The sequence below is a fragment of the Protopterus annectens genome, chromosome 5.part1, assembly GCF_019279795.1.
Source record: "Protopterus annectens isolate FY-2018-M chromosome 5.part1, PAN1.0, whole genome shotgun sequence".
NCBI lineage: Eukaryota > Metazoa > Chordata > Ceratodontiformes > Protopteridae > Protopterus > Protopterus annectens.
Genome location: NC_056736.1, coordinates 433,000,976 through 433,017,204, shown reverse-complemented (window position 1 = coordinate 433,017,204; position 16,229 = coordinate 433,000,976).

Below are 16,229 nucleotides of genomic sequence, written 5' to 3'. Positions count from 1 at the left end.
ATTTCCTGTTATTACTAAATATATGCTGTATAAAAACTAGATGGTGAAGTCCTTCAGTTTCTATAAGTCATTTGGTTTGGGGCAGAGTCCTAAGTTCCTCCAGTCTTTCAAAATCTTGATTATTCTTCAAAAAGAGTTTTTATTTCTAGGCCATGATCATATATTCTAGGATGGCAAGTATTACATTCCATGTCCTGTTTCCTATAGAAGCTTGAAACCTAATGGTCTGATTTTCTTTGACAAGTTCTTAAAAGAGGTTCATAGTATCTTATATTCATCCTTTGCTTAGCCATTTCTCTGAAACACCTTTCAGAAGATTCCTGCAGCTACAATTGTTGGTTTACTCATTCCATCCAAAACTTCTGAAATTATTTTTAGAATTTAGAACTAATCAACTTGTAATTGCAGCAACTTTAAGATAAACTTATGTGTTCAGATTTCCAGAAATATTTATTTAAGCTTTACACTGATGAAAATTTCTCATGTACGCCACCAGAGTGCATTCCTGACCACCGAGAAGATTGCTAATGTCCATAACTATCTTACTCGCCTGTTCCCAAAGACCAGTCCTATGAATTATCAAAACATATGCTACATCAAAGAATTAGTATTTACTGATGTGCAGTATAATACAGTGCACGATTTTGGTAAACATGGTGACTAAAATCTCTGCATCTCTACATTGTCCTGTTCAAATGCTGCTGATTGTTATAAGGATTATTAATACATTGCTGTTGTCTCTACAAGCTATGCAGTATCATGTTACACAAAGAGGACAGTTTATTGGGAATATAATACTTCACTGACTATTTTTAAATTAATTTCAGTTCTGTCAAACTGCCATCTCACAAGAAGATTATTGACTGATGTTGGAATTTTATGAAAACTTTATGACAACCTCCATTAATTGGAATGAAGTGAAATTAAAATCCTTTCTAAAGGGGATATGGGGACTATGTACAGAAGTCCTTAAATTGTCTCCATCTGTACCAGAGTGAAAAAGTTTAGTGAATGCTGGTGAAAGATGTTGAAAGACATCACCTGCTGTGCAGTTATTTACTAATCTCAAAATTTCACTGACATGATATTCATTCACATAGGGAATTAAAGATATTCAAATCTGTTATCATATCATATCATATTATATGGTGTAGGTCATTTACGTACGTGTCATTGTAGTGACTCTCATTGAAAAAAAAATTCCCATTCCCCAAGTATGCATCCTCTCTGTATTGCAGCAAATTTTATGATGACTGCATCTTTGATGTAGGAGAATTATTTCTCTTTGCAGAGGCTCCTGCCAGTGAAAGAAATTTCTATCTAAGTGGGTGTGAAAAATGGGTTACATTCACTGATTTTGCAGTTGTTTGATTTAGTAGTTTTTTTTTATATTAGCCAGTGCAGGAACGTTTTCCTCTTGTCAACATGTCATATAAAAAGCCTACAGTGTAGTATAGGACATACTATACTTCAGTTGTTCAGCAGGCTAAATTGTCAAAACCAATGTGGCTGAAACCACATGATCAACAATTTAGTTCATCAATCAACTTGAACAACCCAAATAACACCAGCAAAAAAGCAAAACAATGATTTTGCAGGGGAGCAAACTTCCCTGTACTCCCCACATGGGGGGCTGCACCTCACCACCCCCTGCTAATCATATATATCAACTGCGAGAGTGAAATACAATGGAGAAAGAACAAATTCCCAGATCACCACAGTACCACAATCTCAGTCAAAACGGTTGACAAACTAAATTGTCGATCATGTACTCTCAACCATGTCAGTTTCAACAACTGAATCTGTTGAACAGCTGAAGCTGACCTGTAAAAAGTGGGCAAACCTATCCATGTAAATTGATCTGTTTATCATCTCAGTACGCCTGGCTCATATTCTTATGTGCTTTCATTCATGTGCTACTCTGTATGTAGTAGCTGTTTGTATGCAAGGCAAACCTTAGTTTCTTTTTGAGGCATATTTTTTATTATGACACTTTTAACAAAGTCAGTGACGGCTTTTGTTGTAGTCCCTTTCCCTCCTGCAGATGTTTTTGGGATGCATGGCTACATTTCACCAACATTGGCTTTCTGTACCATGCCTATATTTGTGAGCTCTGCAACACCAGCAGCAGGCTTGAAATCATCACACACACACAGTTAATGAGTTCTGCTTTTCAGTGCCTTTCAGTGCTTTCTACCTGCTTACTTGAAAGCTGCAGGAATTAGTTTACCACCAACCTTTGCTAACCCAGTCTGCACTAGAATTATCTTTTTGATCTGCCATGCATTTTTATTGAACTTTTTCATGAAATAACAAAATAATACAGAGAATAACAATTAACATAGTAAGGGGAAAAGGTATTTGTAAGCTAAAATATGAAAGAACCTTTTTTTAACTATCATAAACTTTTACATCCCAAAAAAATCTAGAACATATTTCAGTCCTTAAACAATGCCTTCTGATTTTCTTCTAAATTATACATTTGTTATAATTGGTCTTGATATGTGATATATGTGAGGAGTTATACTCAAAATATGTTAGTCAGTCTTAGTACTCTACTCTTTTCCAAGAAGTACCATGGGTACAAATGATAGAATTATCTCAAATTGTAGTTCTCTTAGACTCCATAAATAACAATCTTTATCAGATCCCCTCAGACTCCAATGTGAATGAGGTTGTCTTCCAAAAAGTTGATTTTCATATTGCAAACTCTAACAGCCATCTATACATCAATCTCCAGGGTATGTCCAGAAGATTTATGAAATTTTAATAATATTGGTCCCATATTTTCAAAATGTGGTATCATTTTTCTTACTTTCTCAAATGGTCTGGTTATTGTTCATAGATAAGTACGAGGCTAGCTGGTTTTGTGAGGAATTTTCAGCCTAGCTAATTTTTCTTAAAGGTGAGAATCAAACCTTGTGCCTTGTGTATATGAGGAATACCTTCACTATTAAGCCATTCTCCAACTACTATAGTGTGATGTACTATATATGCAGCAGCTTGATAACATAAACCAACGAGGACCATTTCCTAATCTTGGTTAAAATTTTCCATTCCACCCCCCTTCCCCCCAGCTTGACTGTCAAAGTACTATAGCTTATTTATTTATATGTGTTTTATATAGGGCTTACACCACATCCATACTTCTTTTTATATAATATCATGGTAGATTGATTCATTTTACATTTCCTCATACCAGACCATTTCCACATATTTGCAATGTGCATTGTTTTCTCATTATGTGGAATAATTATTGTTGCCATAAAGCTTTTAGCCTCAAATTTCTGATATGCCCTGCTTAACATCAAGGTTTTAGCCAACCTTTTTAAATAATTTGTAAATACTTCACTGTCATAAATAACCTGTATACATGTTTTGTTGTTTTTGGAAATGAATAAAAAGATTTACAAATATATATATATATATATATATATATATATATATATATATATATATATATATATATATATGGGTCACCTTTAAAATCTCGAAATCGCGTTTGCCCGAAACGGAATCCGACGGGACGAGAATACCGAAAACGCAGATGACCGAAAAGGACGGACTCGGTAAGTGTGCGATCGAGTGAGGGATTTAGTGTTAGGGAGCGGACAGGTAAGTGTGCGATAGTGAGGGACTGTGGGTTAGGGGTGGGTTAAGTGAGTTAGGGTTAAGGTGCAGGTAGGGTGTGTGTGCGATGGTGAGGGACTGTGGGTTAGGGGTGGGTTAAGTGAGTTAGGGTTAGGGTGCAGGTAGGGTGTGTGTGCGATGGTGAGGGACTGTGGGTTAGGGACTCGGTAAGTGTGCGATCGAGTGAGGGATTTAGTGTTAGGGAGCGGACAGGTAAGTGTGCGATAGTGAGGGACTGTGGGTTAGGGGTGGGTTAAGTGAGTTAGGGTTAGGGTGCAGGTAGGGTGTGTGTGCGATGGTGAGGAACTGTGGGTTAGAGGTGGGTTAAGTGAGTTAGGGTTAGGGTGCAGGTAGGGTAAGTGTGCGGTAGTGTCGGACCTTAGGGTTAGGGTTTGGGTTAGGGATAGTGCATATGTTATGTAGTGTACTGTGTTGGTGTAATGGTTTTCAGTGTTTTGCGTTGTCGGCGTTTTATGTTTTCGGTCTTTTCGTTTCGGTCGTTAGTGTTTCGGGCAAACGTGGTTTCGAGGTTTTAAAGGTGATCCATATATATATATATATATATATATATATATATATATATATATATATATATATATGTATATATAATTGGTATTGTTAACAACATCCTTACCAGGAAAATTTGCCTTTCTGGTCTGGCCCTAGTTCATCATAACACATTTTTTTATAGATTTCAGTTTTGTTCTTTGTCCAAGTTTCAGTTTTACCATGTTGCTCCCAATCCGACTTGAGAAATAACATCCTCTCACAAGGATCCTTTTTTCCAACAGTCTTACTTTCCATACAGGCAGTTGCTCCCCACAAATACTTGATCCTTCTGGACCTACTCCAAACAGTCAAGCTGTCACTTTCCTTCTTCCATACAGTAATAGCAATGTAGCACTTTTAATGGAAATTGTAAAAAAAAGGAAAGTGTGGTAGACTCCCCCCTCCCCCCCCAACTTAGTAGGTTCATATACCCTTGATTTGGCATTCCTGGAACCTTGCTTTCTCTTTGCATAAGCTTTAACATCGCTATAAATAGCCTTTACAGTTACAAGTGAAAACTATAAAATGATCTATGCTAGTTAATTTAGTGTAGTTAACATGTTCATATGAGCTTTATCAGATTTTATTAAAAAATACTCACTCAGATATTTATAATCTCAGATTTTATCTTCACTCCAAATAGGAAATCATAGTCCGCAACTGCTAACATTATTTTAATTGAAGAAGGTTATATGATCAAGATTCTACTTGGCATTAACCATATTTTGCATTCACATTTGCAAATGTATGTGATTCATAATTCATATGACCTTAGAGTTTTCCTCTTTTTCCACAAAAACTGAGAAGACAAAATCATGCAACATGGAAATAGTATGTTCCTAGAACTGGAAAATAATGAAAAGTGTGACTTAAATTATTAACTGCATATATAAACTTACAAGTAAATAGTGTTGTTGTATGGGAAGCCTTGTTCATTAAAACTGGAAATGGAGATTGCAGGATTAAAAGTTGAATTGAACAATGAATCTTTTTAACAGACTTATTCTGCATTAAACTGTCTGATTTTATAAAGATTCGCTGTGAATAATCACCTTCTGTTAAACTTTTACAGATACAGAAACTTGCAATGCAATATAATTTGATGTGCAGAAACTACTTTTAGTTCAACCTTTATAAACTGGATAGTGTACCATCTGTGGAGTTATATGTATAGTCCATTGTCCACCAAACAGATCATCAGAAAGCTTGTTTTATCTATGATATTAACAATCCATAACTCCTGTGTCCATGTCCTCCTATCTCATCATAAATCTGCCATGTTCAGTCTTTCATTAAATTTGGTACAGACCACTGCCAACCTGATGACAAAATGGTACAAACAGGAATTAGTTTTAGTGTTTGAATATCACAGAACATGGTATATATGGGTAGGTGCCATTGCAGACTGGTGTAGGAGACATATAATGAAATGTGACACAGAGTGGTGATTGAATCTCTCTGTTTCTTCTTCACAGATATTTCTTCTGCAGCTGAAGTGACTACAACTGTAGCTTAACTGTACACTTTCTTCTTTATTTATCATTGGTTGCCCTTGCTTTGTGCTTTCATGCAATATAACCTACTATGCAGGCTCAGTGCTCAAACATTACCCTTAAAACAGAAGTTTTACTATGGTATAGTACTAAATTCCTGTCAGGATATGCCCTTGTAATCAAAGTTGACCAACTGTAAATCAAAGTACAGTTTCACACCTTAACAGATATTACAGGCATATCACACAGTAGAGTGATATAGAAAATCCCAGCCAACCAACATCATACATTACAGCCTTCTACTAAGGATGTAATTTCCTCATAACATGCCTGCTGACAGGTGGGTAAATGTAACTGTGAAACACATACTGTACAGATCTGTAAACTCTCTGAGAAATATGGGTCAATCTTCCTTAAAAAAAGAACAACAAAAGATTAATAAACTGAATAAAATGAACACAAATCACTTTAAAGACTGATATAAATATACATACTCACAGTTGTGTAACACATTTCAACTGAGTCTGCAGTATGTCAAACTTTCAGTGTTATTTTATTATTAGCAGCAGTTATGTTAAATCTTATGTTCCTATCATGATATCATTATATGTTCAACACTCACCTATGTTCATATACAGAATTTCCCCCTGCAAAAGCAGATGTTCAGCTTCTTTTTCAGGAAAAGATGTTACGGAAATTCAATCATCTGAACGTCAATCATATGAGCATTCATTCATATGACAGGGACCAGCGTGTGTGTGTGTGTGTGTGTGTGTGTGTGTGTGTGTGTGTGTGTGTGTGTGTGTGTGTGTGTGTGTGTGTGTGTGTGTGTGTGTGTGTATGTGTGTGCGCGTGTGTGTGTTCTTGAAATTAAGTAAACTAACACCAAATACATGGTCTAGTGTTAACATAGTTATTCTTCTAGACATCTCAGTTAGGAATTGTAGTTCTTCCAACAGTTACAGTTTGATACATAGAAAAATTATGTTATGTAAACGTTATGATGCTTCACATGAAATATTTATTTTGATTTCTAGAAATAATCCTGATTAGTTAAAGAAACATTGGTAAGAAATTACTGCAGGAATGTGAACATTTAAAAAATTCTGATGTGTTAAAAAAATTATGTAATTTCTACAGTTGTTACATTTTATTATCAGATCATTAGTCCTTTGTAGAAAATGAAGACATACTGTGACACAGAAGTTTTTGTTATTTAGTGCACTGAAAGAACCATAGCATTATATGTTTAGTTTAAAGTACTATTACCACAAACTTTGACCTTGCTAACATTTAGCAAATTAGAATAAATTAATCCCTGATGTGCTTCGCAGATGAGCTCCTTCAATATAAGGTAGTGACATATAGAATGTACTTTCATGTGCTAATAATCTCCTGTAAAAATAATGTCATATATGTTAAAGGATTTATTGCTTACACAAAAATATGATATAATAATCCATTTTGGGAGATCTAACTATTTAGTTAGACTAAACCATTGTTTCTTGAACTACCTCTTTTTAACATTCACATTAAAACCAGTGTCCCTTTTCCTAATTGTCTTTTGTATTGTCTTTCTTATCTCATGTGTCCGAATTCCATAGATAACTGGATTAAAAAGTCCTGTAATGATTATACCTGATACTGACGCGAAGACCTGCGCAATATCTAAATTATGAATCCATCCCACTCTAGATTGTAAAAGCCAAAAATATATGAAGTAAAATATAGAAATAATAAAAACAAATGTGTTGTGCAGGTGTTTAATGCCTTAACCTTTGTGCCCCCGGAAGCTTGATATGAAATTCTGAAGATTTGTACATAAGAAAAAACAATAACAGCAATAAGTACAGTGCAATTAATAATTGATATGCATGTGTCATTTATATGAGCTACAGTCTGAACTGTGCATGACAACTTCAAAAAGGTTAACGTATTACAAAAGAAATCCTCTATAGTGTTGCTACATATAGGATATCCTATGGTGGGTGAAAGACATGACAGTACCAGGCAAAAAGAATAAAACCATGGAACTACTAAAAGAATACGGACTCTGGCTTTTGTCATGATACTGACGTACTTTAAAGGGTTACAAATGGACATATATCGATCATAAGCCATTAATGTAAAGAGTGACAATTCATTAAATCCAAATATGTATAGGAAAAATGTTTGTAGAATGCAACTAGTGTATGAAATGGATCTATCTTCAGAGAGCATATCTATCAGTAGTTTTGGAAAAATTATAGTGGTTCCATACATTCCATTTAAACATAAATTACAAACAAAAGTATACATAGGCTTATGTAAAGTTTCATGCAGGACTATTATGCAGATTAGTAACATATTGGCAAATGATGATAACAAGTAAATAATAAGACAAACTACAAAATAAACATACTTAAACTGATCAATCTTATTGAAAGCAGTCAGTGTAAGAGCAGTCCAGTGTGAAATATTTTCCATTTCCTTCTTCAGTTTTCAGAAATGAAGTTCGAAACTCAATCTATAATGCATTTTGAGACAGAATTTTTACAAATTACTTTCTGTACATCAGGTAAATCTTTGTTTCTTGAATAAAGGTTTCTTTATTGAATAAATTATGTATACTGAAAATATATGAACACTGATTACAAAACATACCGTAGATGATATAAGCATAGCAGCATGAAATGAAACCCATGCAGAGTCCTGCAGACTGTTGTGAAGTAGCACAATTTATATACTAAACATCTCTAGAGAATGCCATGCTTGATTTGCAATAACTAATGGAAGCATTTCTCATAACATATTTTCTTGCTGCAACTATTAATTGGCCTTAAAGGTATTGCTGTACTCATGTATAATTTCAATTAATCTGAAGGTATCTTCAAACACTAATATATTTTCTAGTGCTGGAATGCTGATACACTTTTAGGGGTTTCTGCACCTATGGTATAGACTCATTACAACTAAAGATACATTTAAATTTTGAAATGAGATGGATTTTTGTTCTAGCATTTCTGTCCCTATCTACTTATATTTATAACTCTTTTCTATGTAGATGTGTTGGATGCCAAGATTTTTAAATCATGGATTTATCTGATTATTATTAAAATATATCATTATTGATAACTCTGGAAACATGTTGTTACACGTTTTTTTTTTATCACACTAACATTGTAGCCAAGTCTATTATCTTTAAAATGAGTCACTGTACTGTGTGGGTCTATTGTGGCTGAGGTATGTTATAAGTTTTATGACTCAATCGTTATAAGTTCTATGACTCAATCTGTTGATGTAAATGCAAGTCTTCATTTGAATTTGCAAACAAATATCTGATTCTGACTCTTAGGTGACAGTGCTTAATTTCGCATTAATGGTTTCAGGTAATGGTTTTAGAAGCCTCCCTCTTCATATTTTTTATTAGCATCACTGGACCCTTTAGATTGTGGAAGACTACTAACACTAAATGCTGACAACTTTTAAACAGAGTTTCCTAATATATCTTTCTAGTCTCTTGATGAGGTCTATGCTTAATATATTTTGTAAAACATGCTTTACTCTTTTTGTATATTATTATCTGTATAACTGAAGCTTTTCTCCCTGAGCTTCCGCTGAAAATGGACATGTAACCAGTCGGACTATCCCGGTCAACAAATGTAAAATAAAAATAAAATAAATAAATAAAATAACATAAGGACAGTTGTCTTACTGCTATGGTAAATGGTTGATGTTTTGATTATTTTAGATTTTCATTGCATATCCTTGCTTTACATTATATAAGATGCTGCATCTGAGAGCCATACAATTTTCATTCTATAATTAAGCTTGGCCATGATTGAATTACATATTTTATGTGATGCTATATTCTTTCTTATAATTCTATATTTTTTACTAGTTTCATTTCTCAAAGAATCCAAGAAAGTTACAAGAGGCAACATGAATGGATGGATGAATGAATGAATGAATGAAAAATATATTTAACATATATATTTGCATCACAATTGTGTAATTAAATCAGCAGAAATGACTATACCTGAAATGTTTAAAAATTAATTGTATTTAAATTAGTTAAAAAAAATTAATTGCAGTGTGACTTCATTATAGTTTAAGGTAAAATATCTGAATACATAATGAAGGAATGTTAAACCTTTCTTAAATGAAAAAAAAAAACTTCTGTAGTCTCTAATCCAGTGAGGAATATGTTTTTGCAATATGATAGCTACATGAAAAAATGACTGCCTGCAAGCAGCCTTAGTTTTAGGATGGGGTTTATTGCAATATTTAATGCTCTTTGTAGGATCAATAGAAAACTGCTGCAGAGAGTGATGTGACTCAGTGACTGAAGCTCAGTAAACATATGGTGGCACTTTTATGAAGGATTTAAATATCTAAGAGAAATTGTGAAGGCATATCTTCATTTAACATGAGCTGCGGCAACTTAGGAGATGATTATGTCAATTAGGGGCTTAGAGTTTCAACATCATGTAGTGGAGGTACTGAGAACTTAGCTTTCTAAGGGAAAAAAGTTTACTTTTTGACAAAAAAAATATTCTTTCTTTCTTTCTTTATGAAAGCCTGTTTTAACTTTCAATGGGTTTGGCAGCATTTGATTTCATCAACATATTTACAGCAATACCATGTTCACCAACTAGTATTTTTCCTTTTACAGTGCATAACATTCAATCCTTGTAACATCTTAAAGACCTTGATGTTAGATCAGAGTTGATATGATACAACATGACAGGTCATTTCATCCTTCTGCTACTATATGCCTTGATGATGCATAAATATACAGGTGAAATAAAGCTTATACAACAGAAAGGCATCAGAATGACTAATACTAAATTCTGTATTATTAGCTAAAACCTTGTGGTAAAACAGCAGTATCACTGCAAAACAATTTAACACTTTCATCTCAAACAACTTAATTTGTCAGAAGGCATCGACTGTTACTCTTCTAGAAACAAATTTACCTCTGTTTATTTCCATACTAGAGATAGAACAAAATTAATTTAAAATATTTTGAAATCACCTTAAACAAACACATTGTATGATATCTCTATATCCTTCCACTGGACAATGATGTAACAATTTCCATGCAATATCAATCACAAATAAATCTGACACTGCAAGCATAGCTGATTAAGAATGAAATACCTTGTATGACTGGAACCCTGGCCTATTCGTGCAGCTCTGCACTTGTTTCAGCTATGCTGCTGACAAATTAACTAGACTATGTTACAGAAAAGCTTTGTTTTGAGACTGTTCTAAGAAAACTAATTCATCCCTAATTTTATTTTCAGTTGGTCTCCCATATGAACACCACACTCCTGGATTCCTCTGAGCAGCTTCATCTATCTTATCTGTTGCTTTCAGGCAACCTCCTTTTCTACATTAATTGAAAATTAAGAGCTTGTTAACTAACTAATACAAAGTGCTGTTTAACTACCTATTCATAATAATATTCCCACATACTATATCACACATTTATAGGCACTTTAGTACTTTCCATATCCATCCATCCACAACCCCTTTTTCCCATTTTTTGCACACTGGGTCAGTTTATCTCTTCAATAGTTACAATCTTCTAAAACCAATGTTCACTCCATCTGGTGGCTAATCCTACAGTGGCCATCTAACATGTTAAAATTAGTGTGGTGGTTTTTACCAGATGGAATAATACAACTGACTCAAAAGTCTGAAATAAATGTATAAATAGTGCTTTAGCCATAACATAAGCAGCTTATTACAAATATAATGATGTTGAGTTTAAGTTACCATAATTTTTGTTAATTAGTACCTCGTTCTATAAGAATTGACCTGCTTGCTTTGCAGAGAGCCATGTTTCTTTAATGATCTTATGGACTGACTATGAACGGAAAGTTAAAGCAATCCCAAAAGTAGAGTATGTGTCCTTTATGAAAGGAGACTAGACAGCCAGAACAGTGACTGTAGAAGAGAGGAACACCCATTGTGAAGGAAGTCTTGGAAGAGGAAGATGGACTTTACTATTACCAGAGGATTTCTGAGACATCTAACAACATAGAATCTTTCTGAACAGCTTAAAACTGTATTTATAGTACTTGCTGTACATTGTGTTAAACCATAATATTTTGTGTTTGTTTGGAAGAACCTGCATTTAATTTCATTTGTAAGTAATAAGCTGTATTTTTTATAAAAATTGTGTCTAAGCTTCTTTTATGTCCCACATTGTTGGATTACAGTGGTTTTGACAAGTTATTAATGCAAGAGCTGTAATATTGTACCATTTTCTGCCAGCATGGGTATAATTTCTCCAAAAAACAGAATGTTTATGAAATAAAGAATTCTGAGATGTTTACTCAAAAGTCTTTCTCTTGACAAGATGACCATGGTAAAGCAGTTATTTCAAACCTTAATGGTCACAGTGAAGGTATAGTCACTGTAGTTAAGTCAATAGATACCTCTAGGACAATGTCGCCATTAAAACCACTAACCAAGCAGGAGGACTTAGAGGCATACTTCATTGCATTTCTGTAGTACATCCACCTTGAGAGGTGAGACAGAGATGACAAGGACAGAAATCTTTAAAACCAACTGAAAGATAATCACTGGGACTCTTCATTGTCATGGAGGCAACTGAATATCTGTATTTTGATGAATCAAAAGGGATTACTTGCAAAACTGGTGTTACTTTAGAGTCACAAGTTCATAGATAGGCATTTTCTCATAACAAAATGGTAAAGTCAAAACTACATAACTTACATTATTAATTTTGTTAAGATTTTGCAGGTCAGAATATTCCCCGGGAATTCATTAATATGCGTGTACATTTCACACTGTGACTATGGTGCAGCAGTAGCATTATTGCCTCACAGCAAGAGGTTCTCCAGTTTGATTCTTGGCTGGGGTGCCTTCTGTGTGGAGTCTGCATGTCTTCCCTGCATTCATGTGGGGTTCCTCCGGGTACTCCTTTTCCTCCCATGTTAGAAAGACATGCGTCTGCAGCATTTGTCCCCGGGCCTCCTATGCAAATTGTCTTTGTTTCAAGTTGGAGTTTCCCAGTAAGCAAATGTAAAATTAAATAAATAAACTATTCTCTCTGTTGATTTTAGTACAATGAGCAGTGGTGCTTATTGAATATGTAAGCTGCTAAGCAAACCTACATGTTTAGCAGCACCTGTTCATGGACAGAACAACCATTAGCAGCCATGAAGAGGTGCATGGAGGCTTGAGCACCCGTATAAACAACAGGTTGTACATAAATGCACACCCAGTAAGTGAGCATGCATGGATGGCACAATATGAGGCAAGAGCAACTTGAATGAAATAATTAAGAGGCCTGTGAACCTAAATGAGGAAAGTGTACTAATAAATAATTAGATTAGTGTACAAACATCAGTAATTAAATATATTTTTGTAATTACAAGTAATCCTGTTCACTTAGGGGCGTGTACATATACAGCAGCAAAATGCTGACAAAGGATGTGAGAAGGACACAAAATTAGTGTAACAAAGAGGAGTAAAGGAGTAAATATAAATGTTTTTTCACAAACAGGTACAAAATGTAAAAAACAAACTAAAACCAAACAAATGCTGACTCTGAAACTGCAACATTCAAAATTATTTATTACAAAACATAAGCACTTTCATTCCTAAGTATAATCGGAACTTCATCATAATAGTCAGTTATATATTATGTGTCCTTATGTAGCATATTTTAATGAATGGCAACCAATAAAAAAAAAAAAAAAAAAAACCATGACGCCCTCTGAACCAGTAAGATTCAATTTGTTTCATCACATAATATCTAAAAAAACTTGTTCTGTTGATTCAAATACATTAAAAAATGTTCATTGTATAAAAATCAATAATGAATATAAAATAGTAAATAAAATATTACAACATCAAATTTAAATGTAATATTTTGTCAGAACTAAGAGTTAATTCACTATTCAGTGACAACTTATTGTTAACACCAGGAGCTCGCATTGTGTTCAGTAGAAACCATCATCTAAGTTTCCAGCCATCAAGATAAATTTCCCATTTCCACCTCTACTGTTTGAAGCCACTTTTTCTATAATCATTTTTTTTTGTTACACGTGTTCACATTTACTCAAAGCATTGGAGTGATTACCTGTTTTTTAATAGCACCTGTCTAGCCAATACAAAATGCAGGACAAGAAAGACAAATTGCTATGTATTCCACTCCTTTTGTACCACAATCAAAACTGTCATTTGGCACTATTACTTTGTGATAATTTCCAGCCACTGTATTGATGCCCACATAAGTGTACCTGCATTGTGACCAAGCCCCTAGTTCTGTTGATATTAACAGTTTTTCCATGTTAGTTTCAAAATAAGCTTTTAAATCCTTCCCCTTCATATAATTAACAGAAGGGCAGGCTGCACAACCATTTTGGTCCCATTTCTTTGCCCTACCCCAGACTGCCTCGAACACATTTTAGTAAAAAAATAATGATAATTGATAATAATAATAATAATAATAATAATAATAATAATAATAATAATAATAATGATAATAAGTTCTTGTTTTAAACTGTAGCAAACTGCTTGTTACAAATGTAACAAACAGTTGCTACAGTTTATACCCTGCCTTCATGGAGTGCTACAGTACTTAGGTGTTGTTAAAAAAAAAAAAAAGATTTTTTTATTTTTGATCTGTTGTTACAGTTTAGAGCACGTATGGAGTGTTAAAACACTCAGGTTTGAAAACCAGTGCAATACAAGCTCTTAAAAGTCAGTATTGCATTAGAGATTAGCTGATTGTACCCCCACCAATACTTTGGTCCAGGGCAGTTGCTCCTGTCAACCTTCCATAGTTACTTTACTGTTTATGTGTACCTCACAAATGGATAGGTAGCCCAGACAAGACATGAGTAGAATACACGTTTATGCCAGGATTATGCTGCTAATACATCAGCTAATGAACAGAAGTAGTAAATGTCAGTTGGCAATTATATAAGTATGATGCATTTGTGTTACTGTAATTAATAATATGATGGGTGTACTTCCTCCTGGAAGTGCCACACCATACACGCTGACTTAAAGAAGTGTATCAAAGCACAGATGTGAATGCAGTATATTGTAAATTATATGTAACCCTTAAGTGATGCTGGTTAATAAGACCTGTATGACACTACAGTAACATACATCACACCCAGGTGAAACATTTATGTGTATTACTAAGTGACCTGTTGAAGAATTATATTGCACATACACCAAATATACACTGACCTCTGACAAATGCTTTTATCCTCTACCTGTTGGTCAATAAATCCACTGTAGGCTAATTCTGTTAAATTTTGGCAAAGAAGAAGACATGACAAGAGCGATCTTAGAATATTGATTATTTTCTGCTCTTTGTGCTAAATGATGTGCATCTACTACATCATTTTACTGGGCATGCTCACAAGGAAGTACAGACAAGACTACAATAGCATCAACTACCCAACATTAAAATACAAGAAAATGTCATAACACAGGCCACTCATACTTTGTGATGATTTGGCAGCAGAGCACACATTAAGAAGTGATGTATAAGCCCTCATCTCCTATAAAGCACTAGAGTGTGAACAAAAGAATTAAATTAATATGTAAATGTTTGCATGAAGTCATGCAATGCAGATCATTATAACTGGAGAAACAGCACCTATAAGCATGCACCAACATACTTAGCATTTACATTTTACCAGACTGAAATACATACCAAGAGCAGATGTCAGAGGGATGCATATCAACCATTGACACCACAGAAAGAGGCATATCTGATGTGTCATAAAGGATACACATGAAAGGATTATCTCAGTGTTCTATTGTTATGGTTATAGCTACCCTAACATGGATTGTGGGATCTGACACATTTACCCCTTTTACTGTTGTACCTGTATTCCTTGCCTAAGCCACTCCTGTCTGTCAAAATTGTCTGACAGACAGATCTTACCAGATTCAATCCCCTGCCAGTCATGCTACACATTCTGCAGAGCTGTGTAGTAACGGTGTCTGCTACAGGAAATAGTAATGAGGAGTGCTGCCAATCCGCTGCCAGTCATGCTGCACATTCTGCAGAGCTGTGTATTAACTGTGTCTGCTACAGGAAATAGTAATGAAGAGTGCTGCCAATCCGCTGCCAGTCATGCTGCACATTCTGCAGAGCTGTGTATTAACTGTGTCTGCTACAGGAAATAGTAATGAAGAGTGCTGCCAATCCGCTGCCAGTCATGCTGCACATTCTGCAGAGCTGTGTATTAACTGTGTCTGCTACAGGAAATAGTAATGAAGAGTGCTGCCAATCCGCTGCCAGTCATGCTGCACATTCTGCAGAGCTGTGTATTAACTGTGTCTGCTACAGGAAATAGTAATGAAGAGTGCTGCCAATCCGCTGCCAGTCATGCTGCACATTCTGCAGAGCTGTGTATTAACTGTGTCTGCTACAGGAAATAGTAATGAAGAGTGCTGCCAATCCGCTGCCAGTCATGCTGCACATTCTGCAGAGCTGTGTATTAACTGTGTCTGCTACAGGAAATAGTAATGAAGAGTGCTGCCAATCCGCTGCCAGTCATGCTGCACATT